The sequence below is a fragment of the Arachis hypogaea genome, chromosome 16 (assembly GCF_003086295.3).
Source record: "Arachis hypogaea cultivar Tifrunner chromosome 16, arahy.Tifrunner.gnm2.J5K5, whole genome shotgun sequence".
Classification (NCBI taxonomy): Eukaryota; Viridiplantae; Streptophyta; class Magnoliopsida; order Fabales; family Fabaceae; genus Arachis; species Arachis hypogaea.
Genome location: NC_092051.1, coordinates 63,437,921 through 63,456,649, shown reverse-complemented (window position 1 = coordinate 63,456,649; position 18,729 = coordinate 63,437,921). Strand labels below are relative to the sequence as shown.

Here is an 18,729-nt window from a genome sequence, read left to right as displayed (position 1 = left end):
CAAGAAGCTCATTTCCATGAGATCCCGGAGATGCCTCAAATGCACTTTCCTCCACAAAATTATTGGGAACAAATCAACACCTCCCTAGGAGAATTGAGTTCCAATCTGGGACAACTAAGGGTGGAACATCAAGAGCACTCCATCATGCTTCATGAAATAAGAGAATATCAAAAAGCAATGAGGGAGGAGCAACAAAGACAAGGAAGAGACATAGAAGAGCTCAAGGACATCATTGGTTCCTCAAGAAGGAAACGCCACCATCACTAAGGTGGATTCATTCCTTGTTCTTCTTTCTTCTATTTTTCGTTTTCTATGTTATGTGCCTATCTATGTTTGTGTCTTCACTTCATGATCATTAGTAGTTAGTAACTTTGTCTTAAAGATATGAATGTGCTATGAATCCATCACCTCTCTTAAATGAAAAATGTTTTAATTCAAAAGAACAAGAAGTACATGAGTTTCGAATTTATCCTTGAACTTAGCTTAATTATATTAATGTGGTGACAATGCTTCTTGTTTTCTGAATGTATGATTGAACAGTGCATATGTCTTTTGAAGTTGTTGTTTAAGAATGTTAAATATGTTGGCTCTTGAAAGAATGATGACTAGGAGACATGTTATTTGATAATCTGAAAAATCATAAAAATGATTCTTGAAGCAAGAAAAAGCAGCAAAGAACAAAGCTTGCAGAAAAAAAATAGGCGAAAAAAAAAATAGAAAAAAAAATATAGAAAGAAAAAAATCAAGCAGAAAAAGCCAAAAGCTCTTAAAACCAAGAGGCAAGAGCAAAAAGCAAATAACTCTTAAAACCAAAAGGCAAGGGAAAATAAAAAGGATCCCAAGGGTTTGAGCATCAGTGGATAGGAGGGCCTAAAGGAATAAAATCCTGGTCTAAGCGGCTAAACCAAGCTGTCCCTATCCATGTGCTTGTGGCGTGTAGGTGTCAAGTGAAAACTTGAGACTAAGCGGTTAAAGTCAAGGTCCAAAGCAAAAGACGAGTGTGCTTAAGAACCCTGGACACCTCTAATTGGGGACTTTAGCAAAGCTGAGTCACAATCTGAAAAGGTTCACCCAATTATGTGTCTGTGGCATTTATGTATCCGGTGGTAATACTGGAAAACAAAGTGCTTAGGGCCACGGCCAAGACTCATAAAGAAGCTGTGTTCAAGAATCATCATACTGAACTAGGAGAGTCAATAACACTATTCGAAATCTGAAGTTCCTATAGATGCCAATCATTCTGAACCTCAATGGATAAAGTGAGATGCCAAAACTATTCAAGAGGCAAAAAGCTATAAGTCCCGCTCATATGATTGGAGCTATGTTTCATTGATAGTTTGGAATTTATAGTATATTCTCTTCTTTTTATCCTATTTGAATTTCAGTTGCTTGGGGACAAGCAACAATTTAAGTTTGGTGTTGTGATGAGCGGATAATTTATACGCTTTTTGGCATTGTTTTTAGTATGTTTTTAGTAGGATCTAGTCACTTTTTGGGATGTTTTCATTAGTTTTTAAGTTAAATTCACATTTCTGGACTTTACTATGAGTTTGTGTGTTTTTCTGTGATTTCAGGTATTTTCTGGCTGAAATTGAGGGACTTGAGCAGAAATCAGATTCAGAGGTTGAAGAAGGACTGCTGATGCTGTTGGATTCTGACCTCCCTGCACTCAAAGTGAATTTTCTGGAGCTACAGAACTCGAAATGGCGCGCTTCCAATTGCGTTGGAAAGTAGACATCTAGGGCTTTCCAGCAATGTATAATAGTCCATACTTTGGCCAAGAATAGACGACATAAACTGGCATTCAACGCCAGCTTTCTACCCAAATCTGGCGTCCAGCGCCAGAAAAGGAGCCAAAACCAGAGCTGAACGCCCAAACTGGCACAAATACTGGCGTTCAACTCCAAGAAGGACCTCTACACGTGCAACACTCAGGCTCAGCCCAAACACACACCAAGTGGGCCCAGGAAGTTGATTTATGCATCAATTACTTACTCATGTAAACCCTAGTGACTAGTTTATTATAAATAGGACCTTTTACTAGACTTTTTAACATCTTTGGTCTCAGTTTTAATCCATTGTTCATCTTAGGAGACTATTGATCACGTTTTAGGGGGCTGGCCATCTCGGCCATGCCTGGACCTTCACTTATGTATTTTCAACGGTAGAGTTTCTACACTCCATAGATTAAGGTGTGGAGCTCTGCTGTTCCTCAAAGATTAATGCAAAGTACTACTGTTTTCTATTCAATTCATCTTATTTCACTTCTATGATATCCATTCGCACCCAAGAACGTGATGAAGGTGATGATTATGTGTGACGCTCATCATCCTTCTCCCTTATGAACGCGTGTCTGACAAACACTTCTGTTCTACATGAAATAAGCTAGAATGAGTATCTCTTAGATCTCTTAACCAGAATCTTCGTGGCGTAAGCTAGAATGATGGCGGCATTCAAGAGAATCCGGAAGGTGTAAACCTTGTCTGTGGTATTCCGAGTAGGATTCAATGATTGAATGACTGTGACGAGCCCCGAACTCGCGATTGCAGGGCGTTAGTGACAGACGCAAAAGGATAGTAAATCCTATTCCAGCATGATCGAGAACCGACAGATGAATAGCCGTGCCGTGAGAGGGTGCGTGAGCATATTATTCACTGAGAGGATAAGATGAAGCCATTGACAAGGGTGATGCCTCCAGACGATTAGCCGTGCCGTGACAGGGCATTGGATCATTTTCCCGTGAGATGACCGAAAGTAGCCATTGACAGTGGTGATGTATCACATAAAGCCAGCCATGGAAAGGAATGAGACTGATTGGATGAAGATAGCAGGAAAGCAGAGGTTCAGAGGAACGAAAAGCATCTCCATTCGCTTATCTGAAATTCCTACCAATGATTTACATAAGTATCTCTATCCCTATTCTATTATTTATTATTCGAAAACTCCATGATTATTTTATATCCGCCTGACTGAGATTTGCAAGGTGACCATAGCTTGCTTCATACCAACAATCTCCGTGGGATTCGACCCTTACTCACGTAAGGTATTACTTGGACGACCCAGTGCACTTGCTGGTTAGTTGTATCGAAGTTGTGACAAATTATGAATGTGTAATCACGATTACGTGTACCAAGTTGCTCACGTGCCAGGAATAGTTTGCGCCTGGACGTCACAATTTCGTGCACCAATGCTCCTTACTGGCATTTAAACGCCAGTAAGCCCTTCCTCCAGGGTGTGATTTTTCTTCTGCTATTTTTGATTATATTTTTGATTTTTCTATTTATTTTGTGACTCCACATGATCATGAACCTAATAAAACATGAAAGAACAACAAAAATAAAAATAAAATTAGATAAATAAAGATTGGGTTGCCTCCCAACAAGCGCTTCTTTAATGTCAATAGCTTGACAGTGGGCTCTCATGGAGCCTCACAGATGTTCAGAGCATTGTTGAGACTTCTCAACACCAAACTTAGAGTTTGGATATGGGAGTTCAACACCAAATTTAGAGTTTGGTTGTGGCCTCCCAACACCAAACTTAAAGTTTGACTGTGGGGGCTCTGGTTGACTCTGTTTTGAGAGAAGCTTACTGTGCCTCTTTTCCATGTTTAAAGAAGGGTGACCTTGAGTTTTAAACACAAGGGAGTCCTCATTCAATTGAAGGACTAGTTCACCTCTGTCAACATCAATCACAGCTCTTGCTGTGGCTAGGAAGGGTCTTCCAAGGATGATGGATTCATCCTCATCCTTCCCAGTATCTAAGATTATGAAATCAGCAGGGATGTAAAGGCCTTAAACATTTACTAACACGTCCTCTGCTTGTCCATAAGCCTCTTTTCTTGAGTTGTCTGCCATCTCTAATGAGATTCTGGCAGCTTGCACCTCAAAAATTCCAAGTTTCTCCATTATAGAGAGTGGCATGAGGTTTATTCCTGACCCAAGGTCACATAGAGCCTTCTCAAAGGCCATGGTGCCTATGGTACAGGGTATTAGGAACTTTCCAGGATCCTGTTCCTTCTGAGGCAATCTCAGTTGATCCAATGCATTTAGTTCATTGGTGAACAGGGGAGGTTCATCTCCCCAAGTCTCTTTACCAAATAAATTGGCATTCAGCTTCATGATTGCACCAAGGAACTTTGCAACTTGCTCTTCAGTAACATCCTCATTCTCTTCAGATGAGGAATACACATCAAAGCTCATGAATGGCATAAGGAGGTTCAATGGAATCTCCATGGTCTCTAGATGAGTCTCAGATTCTTTTGGTTCCTCAGAGGGGAATTCCTTATTGATCACTGGACGTCCCAGGAGGTCTTCCTCCTTGGGATTCACGTCTTCCCCTTCCTCCTTGGATTCGGCCATGATTGTTATATCAATGGCCTTGCACTCTCTCTTTGGATTCTCTTCTGTATTACTTGGGAGAGTACTAGGAGGAGTTTCAGTGATCTTCTTACTCAGCTGGCCCACTTGTGCCTCTAAATTTCTAATGGAGGACCTTGTTTCATTCATGAAACTCAAAGTAGCCTTAGATAGATCAGAGACTAAATTTGCCAAGCTAGATAGATTCTGCTCAGAATTCTCTGTCTGTTGCTGAGTGGATGATGGAAAAGGTTTACTATTGTTAAACCTGTTTCTTCCACCATTAGTAAAGCCTAGTTGAAGCTTTTGTTGATCCTTCCATGAGAAATTTGGATGATTTCTCCATGAGGGGTTATAGGTGTTTCCATAAGGTTCACCCATATAATTTACCTCTGCTATTACAGGGTTCTCAGGATCGTAAGCCTCTTCTTCAGAAGATGCCTCTTGAGTACTATTGGATGCAGCCTGCATTCCATTCAGACTCTGAGAAATCATATTGACTTGCTGAGTCAATATTTTATTCCGGGCTAATATGGCATTCAGAGTATCAATTTCAAGAACTCCTTTCTTCTGAGGTGTCCCATTACTCACAGGATTCCTCTCAGAAGTGTACATGAACTGGTTATTAGCAACCATGTCAATAAGTTCTTGAGCTTCTGCAGGCATTTTCTTTAGGTGAATGGATCCACCTGCAGAAGTATCCAATGACATCTTAGCTAATTTAGATAGACCATCATAGAATATATCCAGAATGGTCCATTCTGAAAGCATGTCAGAAGGACACTTTTTGGTCAGTTGCTTGTATCTCTCCCAAGCTTCATAGAGGGATTCACCTTCTTTCTGTCTGAAGGTTTGAACATCCACTCTAAGCTTACTAAGCTTTTGAGGAGGAAAGAACTTGGCTAAGAAAGTCGTGACCAGCTTATCCCAAGAGTTTAGGCTATCCTTAGGTTGAGAGTCTAACCACACTCTAGCTCTGTCTCTTACAGCAAAAGGGAAAAGCATGAGCCTGTAGACTTCAGGATCTACTCTATTAGTCTTAACAGTATCACAGATCTGCAAGAATTCAGTTAAGAACTGAAGGGGATCTTCAGATGGAAGTCCATGAAACTTGCAGTTTTGTTGCATCAGAGAAACTAGTTGAGGCTTAAGCTCAAAATTGTTTGCTCCAATGGTAGGGATGGAGATGCTTCTTCCATGTGAATTGGAATTTAGTGCAGTAAAGTCACCAAGAATCTTCCTTGCATTATTATTATTTTCGGCTGTCATCTCCTCTTCCTTTTCGAAAATTTCTGTAAGGTTGTCTCTGGATTGTTGTAATTTAGCTTCTCTTAGTTTCCTCTTCAGAGTCCTTTCAGGTTCAGGGTCTGCTTCAACAAGAATGTTCTTGTCCTTGCTCCTGCTCATATGAAAAAAAAGAGGACTAAAGATACCGGGGATCCTCTTTACCACAGTATAGAGGTTCCCTTGTGTGAGTAGAAGAAAAGAAGAATAAGAATGTAGAAGAGAAGAATTCGAACTCAGAGGAGAGGAAGGGGTTCGAATTTTGGGGTGAAGAGAAATGTTAGTAGATGAATAAATAAATAGAAGGAGATGGGAGAGAGGGAATTTCGAAAACTAAATTTTGAAAAAGAGTTAATGATTTTCGAAAATTAAGATAAAATTAAAAATTAAAACAATTAATTAGTTAAAAAGAATTTTTGAAAAAGAGGGAGGTATTTTCGAAAATTAGAGAGGGATAGTTAGTTAGGTAGTTTTGAAAGAGATAAGAAACAAACAAAAAGTCAATTAGTTAGTTGAAAAAGATTTGAAATTCAATTTTGAAAAGATAAGAAGATAAGAAGTTAGAAAAGATATTTGAAAAAGATATGATATGAAAAGGTATGATTAAAAAGATATGATTTTGAAAAAGATAAGATAAAAAGATATTTTGAAAAGATATGATTGAAATTAGTTTTGAAAAAGATTTGATTTTTAAAATCACAATTAATGACTTGATTCACAAGAAATCACAAGATATGATTCTAGAACTTAAAGTTTGAATCTTTCTTAACAAGCAAGTAACAAACTTGAAATTTTTTAATCAAAACATTAATTGTTGATAATATTTTCGAAAATTATGAGATAAAATTAAGAAAAAGATTTTTGAAAAATATTTTTTTAAAATTTTCGAAAATAAATAAGAAAAAATGAAAAAGATATGATTTTTGAAAAAGATTTTGAAAAAGATAAGATTTTTTAATTGAAAATTTGATTTGACTCATAAGAAACAAGTAAAATTTTTTTTAAAAAGTTTTGAAAAAGTCAACTCAAATTTCGAAAATTTATGAGTGAAAAAGGAAAAGATATTTTTTTTATTTTTGAATTTTTAATGATGAAAGAGAAAAACATCAAAAAGACTCAATGCATGAGGATTTTTAGATAAAAACAATGAATGCATGCAAGAACACTATGAATGTCAAGATGAACACCAAGAACACTTTGAATGTCAAGATGAACATCAAGAACATATTTTAAAAAAATTTTTGATGCAAAGAAAATATGCAAGACACCAAACATAGAAATCTTTAATGCTTAGACATTAAGAATTCAAGAATGCATATGAAAAACACCATGCAACACAAAACAATATAATATGAAGATCAATCAAGAAAGTTTATCAAGAACAACTTGAAGATCATGATGAATGCAATGCATGAATGCAATTTTCAAAAAAAAATGCAAGATGAGTATGCAATTGACACCAAACTTAAAATTTGACACAAGACTCAAACAAACAGTATAAAATATTTTTTGTTTTTATGATTTTATGATTTTTTTTTGTATTTTCTTTTAAATTTTTTTTTTGAAAAACATATAGGAAAAAGAAAATAAGAAATTCAAAATTTTTAATAAGAATCCCAGGAATCTTTCAATGTTGGCCTAAAGCTCCAATCCAACGGTTGGGCATGGCTTAATAGCCAGCCAGCTTTAGGATATAAATCAGGCATGCAACAGCTGATATTCCAATTAACTTGCCTCTATGCTGATGGTTGGAAGCCACAGTCCAAAAGAATTAGACATGGCTTTACAGCTAGCCAGGCTTCAACATGCTTCATGAAACACTAGAATTCATTCTTAAAAATTTAGAATAATTTTCGAAAACAGATGAGAAATTTTTGAAAGATTTTTGAAAAATTTTTGAAAATAAAACAAAAAGAAAATTACCTAATCTGAGCAACAAGATGGACCGTCAGTTGTCCAAACTCAAACAATCCCAAGCAACGGTGCCAAAAACTTGGTGCACGAAATTGTGATCCCTGGTAATGGCTCCAAAAACTTGGTGCTCTAATCTTAATTCATAATTTGTCACAACTTCGATACAACTAACCAGCAAGTGCACTGGGTCGTCCAAGTAATAAACCTTACGTGAGTAAGGGTCGATCCCATGGAGATTATCGATATGAAGCAAGCTATGGTCATCTTGTAAATCTCAGTCAGGCGGATATCAAATGGTTATGGAGTTTTTGAATAATAATAATAAATAAACAGAAAATAAAGATAGAAATACTTATGTAAATCATTGGTGAGAATTTCAGATAAGCATATAGAGATGCTTTCATTCCTCTGAACCTCTGCTTTCCTGCTGTCTTCATCCAATCATTCCTACTCCTTTCCATGGCAAGCTGTATGTTAGGCATCACCGTTGTCAATGGCTACATCCTGTCCTCTCAGTGAAAATGGTCCAATGCGCTATCACTGCATGGCTAATCATCTGTCGGTTCTCGATCATATTGGAATAGGATCCATTGATCCTTTTGCGTCTGTCACTACGCCCAGCACTCGCGAGTTTGAAGCTCGTCACAGCCATCCCTTCACAGATCCTACTCGGAATACCATAGACAAGGTTTAGACTTTCCGAATCTCAGGAATGGCCATCCATGGGTTCTAACTTATACCACGAAGATTCTGAATAAGGAATCCAAGAGATACTCATTCAATCTAAGGCAGAACGGAAGTGGTTGTCAGGCACGTGTTCATAGGGAATGATAATGACTGTCACGATCACCACATTCATGTTGAGGTGCGAATGGATATCTTAGAAGCGGAATAAGTTGAATTGAATAGAAAAACAGTAGTACTTTGTATTAATTCATGAGGAACAGCAGAGCTCCACACCTTAATCTATGGTGTGTAGAAACTCCACCATTGAAAATACATAAGTGATAAAATTCAGGCATGGCCAAATGGCCAGCCCCCATGATCTAAGAACTAAATATCCCAAGATGTCTAATACAATAGTAAAAAGTCCTATTTATACTAAACTAGTTACTAGGGTTTACAGAAGTAAGTAATTGATGCATAAATCCACTTCCGGGACCCACTTGGTGTGTGCTTGGGCTGAGCTTGAAGTTTACACGTGCAGAGGCTTCTTTTGGAGTTGAACGCCAAGTTGTAACGTGTTTTTGGCGTTCAACTCTGGTTCGTGACGTGTTTCTGGCGTTTAACTCCAGACTGTAGTGTAGAACTGGCGTTCAACGCCCTTTTGCATCGTCTAAACTCGGACAAAGTATGGACTATTATATATTGCTGGAAAGCCCTGGATATCGACTTTCCAACGCCATTGAGAGTGTGCCATTTGGAGTTCTGTAGCTCCAGAAAAGCCAATTTGAGTGCAGGGAGGTCAGAATCCAACAGCAGCAGCAGTCCTTCTTCAACCTCTGAATCTGATTTTTGCTCAAGTCCCTCAATTTCAGCCAGAAAATACCTAAAATCACAGAAAAATACACAAACTCGTAGTAAAGTCCAAAAATGTGAATTTAACATAAAAACTAATAAAAACATCCCTAAAAGTAACTAGATCCTACTAAAATCATACTAAAAATAATGCCAAAAAGCGTATAAATTATCCGCTCATCACCAGGTAACCTTATAATATCATTCAAGCATCTTCTAATATTAATGTAATGATAATATTATACTATTATCTTTCTTATCTCATGAATCGAGCCGGTTCATCAAACAGTGACTATTTACGAAAACTAGAATCAAAACTCCTAACCGATACTGTTCAAAAACTAGGTTCTTCATGATTGCGTTATCGAGCTTGCCTCAGAAGAGGTTCTAGCTTAAGGATGACATAATGACAATGAGTATTGAGATGCTTGATGATATAGTAGAGGTGTTCCCTTTACTGATCTTCTGGAAAAATCCGTGCCTTCAGAAAATTTTGCCCTCAAAATTTCAGCCACGTGCAAAAAATCCATCTTTAAGCAGTCTATTTCCTTCAAGCCATCCTGACGAAGAGATCGGTCTGTTCCTGGCAGCATTCAACTGTCACATAGCCATAGCTATGAAGATCATAACAGCTTTGAAGATAGTTGTGGCTCACGTCAATTTATCGTTTGGAGCTCGATTAAACCATGCCTATTCACAGTCATTGAGGTCTTATCTGCACCAAACAATCAACATTAAGGTGATCAATCTTAAAATCTCAAGTTAAGCATGAACATTCCCAAAATGAGCGCTCATAGACATTCATGCCAAATGTATTTTAAGGATACCCTAACAGCATAAGACACACAAGCAGAGTATGCAATGAAGTATAGTTAGTCCATTCTCCAGGCTCTACTGGGAATGAACGGCTCTAATACCAAATTCTAACGACCCAATTTTTAGTATGTCTAGATCATACCGGAAACTGAGCGTTACCAATTTGTCTTCCTAATTATTATCTATTATTTATTATATGAGCCTGATTTACTGTTAAAAACGTAGTTATTTTGCGAGGTACTTTTTTTTTTAAAACATTTAGATTAATAGATGGAATCATTCATAATCAATTCACAAGTAATAACAGATGAAATTATTATAAACAGCCACACGTACATACATCATAAGTAGTTGACAACATTCGGTGATTCAGCCTTTATTAGAGTATAGACTTTTAGTTAGTACACCCTTAGATATAGCTAGATAATAACTGTATACATATATAGACATAAAACATCCTAGTCCCTGACCTGTTCAAGAAGTCCCTAAGCTGGCACCCAGGCTATCTGATAAACCACTAGTTTATGGTTTATCTTGTACTCAATTGAGTAGTTTTTATCAACTCTTTACCCATTTATTCATAATATTTGCATGTTTTACATTTTCCTTCTTGGTTTTGTGCTATGATTGAAAACATGCTTCTTTGATCTTATATTTGCTTATTATTAATCCTCTCTTATTACCATTAGATGCCTTGATATGTGTGTTAAGTGTTTTCAGAGATTACAGGGCAGGAATGGCTCAGAGGATGGAAAGGAAGCATGCAAAAGTGGAAGGAATACAAGAAGTTGGAGAAACTGCTAAGTTGTCCAGCCTGACCTCTTTGCACTCAAATGGCTATAACTTTAGCTACAGAGGTCCAAACGACGTGGTTCCAGTTGCTTTGGAAAGCTAACGTCTGGAGCTTCGATTTGATATATAATATGTCATAGTTGCCCAGATCCTAGGCGACGCGAACGCGTGATCCACGCGGACGCGTCGCATCTGCGAACTTCAATCCGCGCGGCCGCGTGGACGACGCCTCCGCGTCACTTGTCCGCGACCTGAACGTACCAGAATATGCAGGGGGCAATTTCTGGGCTGTTTTTGACCCAGTTTCTAGCCCGAAAAACACAGATTAGAGGCTATAAAGTGGGGGAATCTATCCATTCAGAGAGAGCTGGCCAATTTAGTTACTTTCCATGATTTAGATTTAGTTTGGAGGGAGGTTCTCTCCTCTCTCTTTAGGATTAGGATTTAGATTTAGGATTTTTATTCGCTTTCAGGATTATCTCTTTTGATCAGGTTCAATATTCCTTTTATTTCCTTTTTCAAGTTAATTTATGAATTCTTCTATGTTACAGATTTTTATTTGAATTAATGTTATTTGAGGTATTGCAGTTTAATATTGCTTTCTTTTATTTATGTTACCATTGCTTTCAATCTGAAGACATTTTTATTCCAGTTGATTTATTTTTCCCTTTTTGGTTTTGGTTAAGAAATCAGTAACTCAGGAGTTATCCAATTCAACAGCATAATTGATAATTGTTATCCTTGCTAATTGAACTGAACTTCAATAATCCCAACCTTTTCTTAGGAAATAAATAGGATTCGAAGGTCAAACTAATTAGTCCCTTGACCTTCCTTTGCTTTAGTAAAGGTTAACTAAGTGGAATTACGATTCAATTTTCATTATTATTGATAAGGATAACTAAGTCTGGACTTCCAATTTCTCATACCTTACCAAAAGTTTGCTTTAGAGTATTTATTTATTTTAATTTCCATTTAAACTATTTGTCATACTTATTCCTCACTCTCAACCCCGATTTACAACCTTTATAGCCAATAATAAGAACATACTTCCCTGCAGTTCCTTGAGAAGACGACCCGAGATTTGAATACTTCGGTTAACAATTTATTTAGGGGTTTGTTACTTGTGACAACCAAAACGTTTGTATGAAAGCACTTTTGATGGTTTAGAAACTATACTTGCAACGAGGATTTATCCGCAAATTTCTAGACCATGCAAAAGTTCCTCTCATCAAAATGGCGCCGTTGCCGGGGAACTGCTAACATGTGCCTTATTATTGGTTATTGTAAATATTTTTCTTTTACTTGTTTATTTATTTCTGTTTTTTCTTTTTAATTTTATTTGCTACTATGAACTCTCACCCCTCTCACTTTGAGTTTGGTTCTAACTTTGTTGAAGGAAATAGAAGTTACAGCAGGAATATGCATCAAGGTCAGACCAATCAAGGATGGATGGAGCCAAGAGGATCTAATCAACCCTTTAGGCAACAACACCCTCCAAGATATCACGGACAACGACCATTCTACAATGCATACCCAGCTGAAAGATATGATGGACAACCTTGTGACTACCAACAAGCCCCACCCCGTGCCTATAGACCAACCTCTCAACATAACCTCGAACCACCACACTCATAAGCTTCTCTTCACCATTCGCCACCGTATGATCCTTTCCTACCCCAGTTCCAATCCAATCACCCCCAGGCACCACCACTTCCCTATGTTTCATGTCCAAATCTATCACCCCGAGAATCAGAGGTTCGCCTCAAGGCAACAGTAAATAAACTTCAAACATCCATTCGACAACTGGAGCAAGCAGTAATTCAATTAGCTTCTAGATGTTCGAACATTCAAGGACCAACCACAGCCCCATGTGGACAATCTAATGAAGAGCGTAGCATGAAGGAAATACTAGAAACTCCAGTAGACAAGACAGAGAATGAATTCGTTCTAGAACAAGTAGAAGAAGCTGTCATTGTATAAGAAGAAGAGTTGGTTGAAGATCTAGGAGATGCTGAACCTCCATGGGAATCCAGAGCTGAGGAGAACTCCGTCAAGGACGTTACAGTTGACGCTAAGAAGAATAGTGCACAATCCCCAAGGCAAGTCGTTTATGAAGAACTAGACGGAACCCAGGACACAAATTCCCTTGATGATGATAGTCACAAGTCAAGTTCTCTTAGTAATGAACTTGCATCCGCAAGTGAATTCTCTGAGATCGAAGAATCTTCCCCAAGTGAATACGAATGCAGAGGTAGATTTCTCTCAACCTCCAATCTATGACTCAAGTGATGAGGAAGATATAGAAGACTTTGATCAGGACATGGATACATTTGAAGAATCTTACAAAGAAGTGGAAAAATTCACAGAAGAACACAAAGGAGACGAACTTACAGAACCACTGGAAACACCTACCCCAAGGCCGTTACCACCCAATACAAGCTTCAAGTGGGTACAATCCTTAACCTTTAACTTTACTTTTTCACTTGAATACGGTTTGCTTGAAATAGATGGCCAGCTTAGAGCTCTCTGCGGCTTTAAGAGTAAGAGGGAAATGGCCGTGCTTAGAGCTGGTGCACAAGGTTCAAAAAGGTTCCACGCTTCAACTTGAAGTACACGGTTTGGTATCATATTCAGTTGAATAGATCTCAGAAAATGTTTGGTCACCATGGTGAGAATCTACTTTCTAAACCGCCCGAATGGAAAAATATAGATCAAGACGGAGGCGGATTTAGAACCAAAGTTTGGGATCCTGGAAAATATTCTGATATTCATCACCCCGGGAGCCTGAAAATCTGTTTGAAGCTACTCAGAAGCTTCACATGCCTAGTTTAGGACCCCGGAGGCTGTTGGCATTCGAAACATTGGTGGAGATTTCTGGATGAATTTAAACACAAGCCACCATAACAGGAAGCTCATCTAATGTCCAACTTAAGGACTTTAACTAAAAGTGCTAGGTGGGAGACAACCCACCATGGTATGATCGTTCCTTTTGCAATTTTAATTTTATTTAGTTTTGTTTGTTTTTGAATTTTATTTTTATTTTATTGAACCCGGAATCATGCATAGAATTCACAGTAAGCATTGCATTCTGCATACTACATTCTGCATTCTACATAAAAAAAAATCGCAGGTATTGGGAGAGAATAATGAACAGAAAGTTACGCAGGAGTAGCGCTGGAGGCGTGCCAATGGCATAAATCGTCCCACGCGACCGCGTCGCTGACGCAACCGTGTCATATGGGAATAATGGCCTCCCACGCGACCGCGTGCCCCACGCGGCCGCGTGAACAGGATTTCGACGTCAAAGTGGTGCACATCCGAAAGTTGTGTGAGAGTGGTGCTGGATTGGTGCTAAACGCATAATTCTTCCCATGCGGTCGCGTGACCCACGCGACCGCGTCATATCCTTCTAAAGCCCACTCACGCGATCGCATGCCCCACGCGATCGCATCACTTAAAATTTGGCAATTAATGATTTTGAACAGAGAGTTTTGCGAGTGTGAAGCTGCCCTCGCGCCAGTCGCATAAAATGGGTCACGCGACCGCGTGACCAACGCGACCACGTCAATCAGTTTAAGTGCAATTCGCGCGACCGCGTGCCCCACGCGGCCGTGTAGCTCGCGCCGCAAAACTCATTCAAAATATCTTATATCTTTCTTTTCCAAATCCTTATTTTTTCTCTTTTCTTATTTCTTTCTTCTTCCTTTTTATTTTTTTTCTCTTCCATTCTATTTTATTTAATTTATTTGCATACTTTCATTCATTGCATATTTTTATTATTTTACCATTGGTGTTCAAATCTTCCTATTCCACTGTTACATCATTTTTCTGGTATTTTCTTGGTGCTTAGTGACTTGTTTAATTCTGATTGAGTAATATTATTTAAATCAATGCCAATTTTTTTATATCTGTATTACTTTTGCATTGACATGAATTTATATTATCTCTCCTTCCTCACTCTCTTCCCCATTGTTGCAAATTTTGCACCATTGGTATGCCATGTGCTTCTATTATTTTTCTCATGTACATGTTGAAGCTTCCATGTAATTGAGACCCTTATTATCTAGCATTAACACCCATATTTTATTTATTTTCTATCTTTAATTTTGGGTTACTTTTCTTCTTTTTCTCTTCTTCAGGATGGCCACCAAAGAAGGGAAAGGGAAAACTTCTAAAAGGGGAGACAAACAAGTCCATCTGCACAATCCTTGAAGGAAAGCATCAGTTGGAACAACCTGTCCACCTGCACATCTCAGCATGCACCGAGGATAGTACAATCTTTAAGTGTGGGGAGGTCAATACCGATCTCCATGGGTTAGTTACCTTCTTTTCAACACCATTGTTTTATTTTCTCTATTGTTCATTATTGCATTTGCATATTTGATTGCATGTTTATTTGATTTTGTGCATTTAGTTACTACTTGATTAAAGTAATATTTTCTCTTTCAAGAAACCTTTTAAAGTATTTCACTAATTTGAATAAAATTTTTTTGTTACACTTGTTTGAAGAAATGTTATATTAGAACATGATTTAGAGCTCGAACACACAAAACCTGTGAGATTTTTTGAGCCTAATTGATTGGTTGCATTTTGTCAACCAATAATTTATTTTTGATGTGTGTTTTTCTCTCTAAAATTGTGATCTTTGTCTTGCTTGATTCTATATTTCCATTATTTAATGTATACATGCACTTATATGATTGAGGCCCTTGTTTCACTCAGCTTACATACCCATATGGCCTTAACCCTTTCATTATCCTTTGCAAACCAATGTTGAGCCTATTATACCCCTTTGTTCTTTACTTTAGCACATCATTAACTCTAGGCGAAAAACAATAATGTCCTTAATTTGAATCCTTGGTTAGCTTAGACTAGTGAAAGTGCTTATGATTTAAGTGTGGGAAATTCTGTTTGGAAACATTTGGTTTGAGAATTGAGTATGTTAGAAATTTCTGAAAATGTGGAAGAAATATTTAGGACATGTTTATGCATTCAATAAATTAATCATATGCATTGAGAAAAACAAAATAATATATATATATATATATATATATATATATATAAAAGAAAAGAAAAGAAAAGAAAAATAGCAAATAATAAGGGGACAAAATGCCCCAAAGTAAGTGGTGAAAGTAATGCATATGTACTGTACTTGAAATTAGAATGCATGAATATGTGGAAAACATGGTTAATGGGTAGTTAGATGTGGTATCATGATTACATGGATTGTCTGAAGTTAGGTGGAAAGTTTAAAGTTAATTAAGGATTCAGATTTTAGTCCACTTGGCCAAATACAATCCTACCTTGACCCTAACACCATTACAACCCTTAAAAGACCTCTTGATATGTGTATCTGTGCATTAAATTTATGTTGATTGTTAGATGAAGAGCAAGCCTTAGAAAACAAGGTTAGTAGAGAATTGAGAGAATCGAACCTAAAACACTTGAGTGATTAGAGTGATATACACTACTAGTGAGGGTTCGATGCTCGATTCTTTGTTCCCGGCTTTCACGAGCTATTTTCTTCTACAAGTCTATTTGTACTTCAGTTTTATGATTTGAATTAGTGAAATCCAGTTCATATTTATTCTTGGAGATTTATTTACTTTTAACCAAGTAGGTAGAAACATTTTTTTTGCATGTAGTTGCATTCATAAAGATAGGTTGCATTTCATACGTCCTACCATTCCTCTTCATCTTTATAGCTTCTCTTGAGCTTAGCATGAGGACATACTATTGTTTAAGTGTGGAGAGGTTGATAAACCACTATTTTATGGTTTATCTTATACTCAATTGAGTAGTTTTTATCAACTCTTTACCCATTTATTCATACTATTTGCATGTTTTACATTTTCCTTCCTGGTTTTGTGCTATGATTGAAAACATGCTTCTTTGATCTTATATTTGCTTATTATTAATCCTCTCTTATTACCATTAGATGCCTTGATATGTCTGTTAAGTGTTTTCAGAGATTACAGGGCAGGAATGGCTCAGAGGATGGAAAGGAAGCATGCAAAAGTGGAAGGAATACAAGAAGTTGGAGAAACTGCTAAGCTGTCCAGCCTGACCTCTTCGCACTCAAACGGCTATAATATTAGCTACAGAGGTCCAAACGACGCTGTTCCAGTTGCGTTGGAAAGCTAACGTCAGGGGCTTTGATTTGATATATAACATGCCATAGTTTCCCTGATACTAGGTGATGTGAACGCGTGATCCACGCGAACGCGTCGCATCTGCGAACTTCACTCCGCGCGGCCGTGTGGATGACGCCTCCGCGTCACTTGTTCGCGACCTAAACGTACCAGAATACGCATGGGGTAATTTCTGGGCTGTTTTTGACTCAGTTTTCAGCCCGGAAAACACAGATTAGAGGCTATAAAGTGGGGGAATGCATCCATTCAGAGAGAGCTGGCCAATTTAATTACTTTCCATGATTTAGATTTAGTTTGGAGGGAGGTTCTCTCCTCTCTCTTTAGGATTAGGATTTAGATTTAGGTTTTTTATTCGCTTTTAGGATTATCTCTTTTGATCAGGTTCAATATTCCTTTTATTTCCTTTTTCATGTTAATTTATGAATTCTTCTATGTTACAGATTTTTATTTGAATTAATGTTATTTGAGGTATTGCAGTTTAATATTGCTTTCTTTTATTTATGTTACCATTGCTTTCAATCTGAAGACATTATTATTCCAGTAGATTTATTTTTCCCTTTTTGGTTTTGGTTAAGAAATCAGTAACTCAGGAGTTATCCAATTCAACAAATAGGATTCGAAGGTCAAACTAATTAGTCCCTTGACCTTCCTTTGCTTTAGTAAAGGTTAACTAAGTGGAATTACGATTCAATTTTCATTATTATTGATAAGGATAACTAAGTCTGGACTTCCAATTTCTCATACCTTACCAAAAGTTTGCTTTACAGTATTTATTTATTTTAATTGCCATTTAAACTATTTGTCATACTTATTCCTCACTCTCAACCCCGATTTACAACCTTTATAGCCAATAATAAGAACATACTTCCCTGCAGTTCCTTGAGAAGACGACCCGAGGTTTGAATACTTCGGTTAACAATTTATTTAGGGGTTTGTTACTTGTGACAACCAAAACGTTTGTATGAAAGGACTTTTGAAGGTTTAGAAACTATATTTGCAATGAGAATTTATCCACAAATTTCTAGACCACGCAAAAGTTCCTCTCATCACTATCCTAGACTCTATACTCACCTAGTCCCTCTACACTACTAAAGCGAGCGAAAATATGTTCTAGGTCTTCAAAACTCGAGTCAGGTCGAATGCCATCAAAAGGTGGAAGGTCATCTACTACTCCTCTATACGATCATACATTGCCATATGACATCCCACGGGTACTCCATCAAGTAGCCACATAACAGGAGTCCCGTACACAGGATTTAGGCTAAAGTGCACATACGAACAGGGTGCAGACGTTGGCTTGTCTCACAGTATATATTTAAAAACAGAGAACGAGATTCACCCGAGACTCAGAAGACTACCTAGAGCTGAATCCTTTTTACGTACGATCATCAACGAACTACGAAAGGGAACTCATACTTCCATCTGAAGGGGGAAAGGAGAGAGAAGGGGTAAGAACTAGAGAGTTCTTAGTAGGGCCGGGGTTATTAGTTAAGTTTATTAATTCTGTGTTTTTTAGCAGACGAATAGCAAACTACAAAAAAGCAGTAAATAGAAGAAATAGATAAATAGAGAAAATAGAGAAAACAGAAAGCAAAACACGAATGAAAGAATACAAGAAAATAAGACGTAGACAGTAGAATCCAAACAAACAAAGCATACATTCATTCAACAATCATAACAGAGGAAATGCACAACCAAGTATGATGCATGTCTGTCCTATGCAGGCCATGAGCTCATGTTTCGGTTTACACCCTGCATCCCGACATTACCTAGGAACTAGTCCTAGATATGGCTTCATCTCTCTAGGTGAACTTCGGCCTACAGAAATGGTGCCCTTGTAAGTGAACTTCGGCTTACAGAAATAATCTAAATATAACACAACAACTTTCTGTAGGTGA

The 18,729-nt window shown here is 37.6% G+C and overlaps 1 non-coding gene across 1 annotated transcript; it reads left to right on the top strand.

The window, feature by feature from the left end:
• Positions 1–5,120: 5,120 nt before the first annotated feature.
• LOC112760825 (small nucleolar RNA R71) lies at positions 5,121–5,228 on the top strand. Its single transcript, XR_003181246.1, has one exon. It is a non-coding gene; the product is annotated as a small nucleolar RNA R71 (small nucleolar RNA).
• The last annotated feature ends 13,501 nt before the right edge of the window (positions 5,229–18,729 follow it).